This window comes from Pecten maximus, chromosome 8, assembly GCF_902652985.1.
Source record: "Pecten maximus chromosome 8, xPecMax1.1, whole genome shotgun sequence".
NCBI classification, from domain to species: Eukaryota; Metazoa; Mollusca; class Bivalvia; order Pectinida; family Pectinidae; genus Pecten; species Pecten maximus.
In genome coordinates this window covers 40700682-40706932 of record NC_047022.1, presented here as the reverse complement: position 1 = coordinate 40706932, position 6251 = coordinate 40700682, and positions in this window count along the sequence as shown.

Below are 6251 nucleotides of genomic sequence, written 5' to 3'. Positions count from 1 at the left end.
CGGAATTTGACATCGAGGCCCACTGGGATGCCACGGATGTAAAAAGAAACTCAAAGGTATGTTAGAACGGACATTAACACGTGTAAGGTCAGAATTGTCTTCTTCTACAACTACTATTTGAGTTAATTCTACCTAACACGAAACTCTCAATACAGTTGCTTATATTACCTCTTATACCAACAATGCTTGTATTCATGGATCCGCAAGGAGTGATCGACATTGTAAAAAGCCTTGATGACGTCCATAACAAGGATGCCTGGAGTCATTCATCAAGGTTCTTGGTTATACCGTCAATGGATTCTAATAATTGTTTCGCAGGATCAAAATTTACGAAGGCTCTGTTGGAAGGAATAAATGATGTTATGTGCATCAGCATGTGTCACAGACCACACTATCTGTACCACGATTTTGCTACACACACAGTTTAATGATATGGGTCTATACTTTTCTAGATTGGATCTCTCCAAAGACACTACGCGTGTTGTTGGCAGGGACTCTTGGAATACATGGACTTTTTCAATTGCAAGCTATTTCAGTACCAGATGTCTGAAGTTATCAGTGCCAGAGTAGACAGAAGAGGTCAAGAACGTTACTATCTATAGGTAGAAATAATTCAGCTAGGTTGCAAGCTGTCCCTGCTGGTTACGTTGTGATCGTAGTAAGGGGCTGATGTTTTGGATTACGTTGTGATCGTAGTTAGGGGCTGATGTTTTGGATTACGTTGTGATCGTAGTAAGGGTCTGATGTTTTGGAGAGTTTGTTGTAGTGTCTACATGGTATATTTGACGTCTGGTGGATGGACACACAGAAGACGACTTTCACAAACTCGCAATTCAATAAAAACAACAGACTTTTGATCACATCACATTTTAATTTCAATTAGTCAACAGTTCTATAAACAACCAATAACATTTTACATAAACAACCAGTAACATTCATCTCTGTCTTACATTATATATAAAGGTATACACAATATATCAGGTAACTTATACAGGTGTTAAGGGGACTTATATAGGTGTAAATGGAACTTATGCAGGTGTAAAGGGAACTTATGCAGGTGTAAAGGGAACTTATACAGGTGTAAAGGGAACTTATGCAGGTGTAAAGGGAACTTATACAGGTGTAAAGGGAACTTATGCAGGTGTAAAGGGAACTTATGCAGGTGTAAAGGGAACTTATACAGGTGTGAAGGAAACTGATACAAGTATTAAGGGAACTTATACAGGTGCTAAGGGGACTTATACAGATGTTAAGATAACTTATACAGGTGTTAAGGGGACTTATACAGGTGTGAAGGAAACTGATACAAGTATTAAGGGAACTTATACAGGTGTTATGGGGACTTATACTGGTGTTAAAGTAAGTTATACAGGTGTTAAGGGGACTTATACAGGTGTTAAGGTAAGTTATACAGGTGTTAAGGGGAATTATACAGTTGTACAGGGAACTCTGTCATACAGAGCCCTGTCATACCAGTTGTGTGTTATAGGGAGAACTGTCATACCAGTTGTGTGTTATAGGGAGATCTGTCATACCAGTTGTGTGTTATAGGGAGATCTGTCATACCAGCTGTGTGTTATAGGGAGATCTGTCATACCAGTTGTGTGTTATAGGGAGATCTGTCATACCAGCTGTGTGTTATAGGGAGATCTGTCATACCATTGTGTGTTATAGGGAGATCTGTCATACCAGTTGTGTGTTATAGGGAGATCTGTCATACCAGTTGTGTGTTATAGGGAGATCTGTCATACCAGTTGTGTGTTATAGGGAGATCTGTCATACCAGTTGTGTGTTGTAGGGAGATCTGTCATACCAGCTGTGTGTTATAGGGAGATCTGTCATACCAGTTGTGTGTTATAGGGAGATCTGTCATACCAGCTATGTGTGTTATAGAGAGATCTGTCATATCAGCTGTGTGTTATAGGGAGATCTGTCATACCAGCTGTGTGTTATAGGGAGATCTGTCATACCAGTTGTGTGTTATAGGGAGATCTGTCATACCAGTTGTGTGTTATAGGGAGATCTGTCATACCAGTTGTGTGTTATAGGGAGATCTGTCATACCAGTTGTGTGTTATAGGGAGATCTGTCATACCAGTTGTGTGTTATAGGGAGATCTGTCATACCAGTTGTGTGTTATAGGGAGATCTGTCATACCAGTTGTGTGTTGTAGGGAGATCTGTCATACCAGTTGTGTGTTATAGGGAGATCTGTCATACCAGTTGTGTGTTATAGGGAGATCTGTCATACCAGCTGTGTGTTATAGGTAGATCTGGCATACCAGTTGTGTGTTATAGGGAGAGCTGTGATACCAGCTGTGTGTTATAGGGAGATCTGTCATACCAGTTGTGTGTTATAGGGAGATCTGTCATACCAGTTGTGTTATAGGGAGATCTGTCATACCAGTTGTGTGTTATAGGGAGCCCTGTCATACCAGTTGTGTGTTATAGGGATATCTGTCATACCAGTTGTGTGTTATAGGGAGATCTGTCATACCAGTTGTGTGTTATAGGGAGATCTGTCATACCAGTTGTGTGTTATAGGGAGATCTGTCATACCGGTTGTGTGTTATAGGGAGCCCTGTCATACCAGTTGTGTGTTATAGGGAGATCTGTCATACCAGTTGTGTGTTATAGAGAGCCCTGTCATACCAGTTGTGTGTTATAGGGAGATCTGTCATACCAGTTGTGTGTTATAGGGAGATCTGTCATACCAGTTGTGTTATAGGGAGATCTGTCATACCAGTTGTGTGTTATAGGGAGCCCTGTCATACCAGTTGTGTGTTATAGGGAGATCTGTCATACCAGTTGTGTTTTATAGGGAGATCTGTCATACCAGTTGTGTGTTATAGGGAGATCTGTCATACCAGTTGTGTGTTATAGGGAGCCCTGTCATACCAGTTGTGTTATAGGGAGATCTGTCATACCAGTTGTGTGTTATAGGGAGATCTGCTATACCAGCTTTGTGCCATAGGAATGATTAATCATAAAATATGCACTAGAAAATAAACCCAAAAATCAATTTCTGCTCATTTCAATCCCCTTCTCATACTAATTAAATTTGTCCATGCCCAATAAAGATGAACCGTGTACGTCAGTGTAATGTGTACAGGAGTTACCACCGTGTACGTCAGTGTAATGTGTACAGGAGATGCCACGAAGAGAAGCAGGAAAATACATATAGTATAGGACATGTGTAGTGCTTGCATAGTATCTGATATAGGGGTGTTCCCAATCAGTGGTGGGGTCTCATCGGTGGGTAAGTATGATAGAAGTCAGCATCAAACCTCAATCTACACCGTGACACAATGTTGGGCCTGGTGACAGAACAAGTTTAAACTCTACACTTCAGTGGGTAACCGTGGAAATACAGACCTGCATCAAACCTCAATCTACATCGTGACACATCACAATGTCGGAGATGGTGACAGAGAGCAAATTTAAACTCAATACTTCAGTGGGTAACCATGGAAACAGAGACCTGCATAAAACACAAGACTGTACAGTGATATGTCAGAATGGAGGGTAAGGTCAGAAAGGTGGGTAAGGTCAGACCGGTGGGTAAGGTCAGAAAGGTGGGTATATGGTCAGAACGGTGGGTAAGGTCAGAATGGTGGGTAAGGTCAGAAAGGTGGGTATATGGTCAGAACGGTGGGTAAGGTCAGAATGGTGGGTAAGGTCAAAACAATGGGTAAGGTAACCAAGAAGTGAATTCAACTCAAGTCTTCACCTTGAAGGGAATGACATGAAATAAATGCTTCGATCAGCAATGTGCCAAAATGTGGTTTTACCAATGAAGAAGAATCAATCTCTCCTGATAGTGTCTTTATATAAACAGCAGGGCCATATCATCATAGTCTTTGTTTATTTCAACTTCCTTTGACAGAAAACTTGTCCTAATTGTTTTGTAAGTCACAGAATATAAATGTGCACTAAGCACCATTACAACTACAGTAGACGAAAGTGGTACAGGCTAGTATAACATACCAAGTCTGACTCAGAAACATACTGTCTGGTACACTCACAGGTATACCCTTATTAGAATGTTGATGGCACAAATATAGAGACATGGGTTGTGTATCACACACCCACAGAAAAACTGACTACCAGTCGAGGAGAGCAGATCATTAACAACAGATCTATACCTGTAATGAGATTTCATTAAGTTTGATTGGTGCTGTAAAATATTTCTTAAATGCACAGTTGATAAACATAGAAATATATATAAAAAATCTATATAAAAAGGATAGAAATTAAACTCAAATTAAATATTGGTTAACACAGTAAATATTTAAATTGGAATAATAAGTGTGTGTAAAAGACCAATGTTAACTGAAAACACTGGAATGAGTATGTAATAGTGAGATCGTAATCAGAAGGCTAGGAAATCAGCTGGAAACACAATGTTAACAAATACCTGTGTTTGTATACAATGTCAACAAATACCTGTGTTTGTATACATCAATGTTAACAAATACCTGTGTTTGTATACAATGTCAACAAATACCTGTGTTTGTATACAATGTCAACAAATACCTGTGTTTGTATACAATGTTAACAAATACCTGTGTTTGTATACATCAATGTTAACAAATACCTGTGTTTGTATACAATGTCAACAAATACCTGTGTTTGTATACAATGTTAACAAATACCTGTGTTTGTATACATCATTGTTAACAAATACCTGTGTTTGTATACACATGTTAACAATACCTGTGTTTGTATACCAATGTTAACAAATACCTGTGTTTGTATACATCTGATGTTAACAAATACCGTGTTTGTATATCAATGTTAACAAATACCTGTGTTTGTATACAATGTCAACAAATACCTGTGTTTGTATACATCAATGTCAACAAATACCTGTGTTTGTATACAATGTTAACAAATACCTGTGTTTGTATACATCAATGTCAACAAATACCTGTGTTTGTATACATCAATGTTAACAAATACCTGTGTTTGTATACATCAATGTTAACAAATACCTGTGTTGTACATACAATGTTAACAAATACCTGTGTTTGTATACATCAATGTTAACAAATACCTGTGTTGTATACATTCAATGTCAACAAATACCTTGTTTGTATACATCAATGTTAACAAATACCTGTGTTTGTATACATCATGTTCAACAAATACCTGTGTTTGTATACATCAATGTAACAAATACCTGTGTTTGTATACATCAATGTTAACAAATACCTGTGTTTGTATACATCAATGTCAACAAATACCTGTGTTTGTATACAATGTTAACAAATACCTGTGTTTGTATACATCAATGTTAACAAATACCTGTGTTTGTATACATCAATGTTAACAAATACCTGTGTTTGTATACAATGTTAACAAATACCTGTGTTTGTATACATCAATGTAACAAATACCTGTGTTTGTATACAATGTTAACAAATACCTGTTTTGTATACATCAATGTTAACAAATACCTGTGTTTGTATACATCAATGTCAACAAATACCTGTGTTTGTATACATCATGTTAACAAATACCTGTGTTTGTATACATCAATGTTAACAAATACCTGTGTTTGTATACAATGTCAACAAATACCTGTGTTTGTATACATCAATGTTAACAAATACCTGTGTTTGTATACAATGTCAACAAATACCTGTGTTTGTATACATCAATGTAACAAATACCTGTGTTTGTATACAATGTTAACAAATACCTGTGTTTGTATACATCAATGTTAACAAATACCTGTGTTGTCATCAATGTTAACAAATACCTGTGTTTGTATACAATGTTAACAAATACCTGTGTTTGTATACATCAATGTTAACAAATACCTGTGTTTGTATACAATGTAACAAATACCTGTGTTTGTATACATCAATGTTAACAAATACCTGTGTTTGTATACATCAATGTTAACAAATACCTGTGTTTGTATACAATGTTAACAAATACCTGTGTTTGTATACAATGTTAACAAATACCTGTGTTTGTATACATCAATGTTAACAAATACCTGTGTTTGTATACAATGTTAACAAATACCTGTGTTTGTATACATCAATGTAACAAATACCTGTGTTTGTATACAATGTTAACAAATACCTGTGTTTGTATACATCAATGTTAACAAATACCTGTGTTTGTATACATCAATGTTAACAAATACCTGTGTTTGTATACATCAATGTAACAAATACCTGTGTTTGTATACATCAATGTCAACAAATACCTGTGTTTGTATACATCAATGTTAACAAAT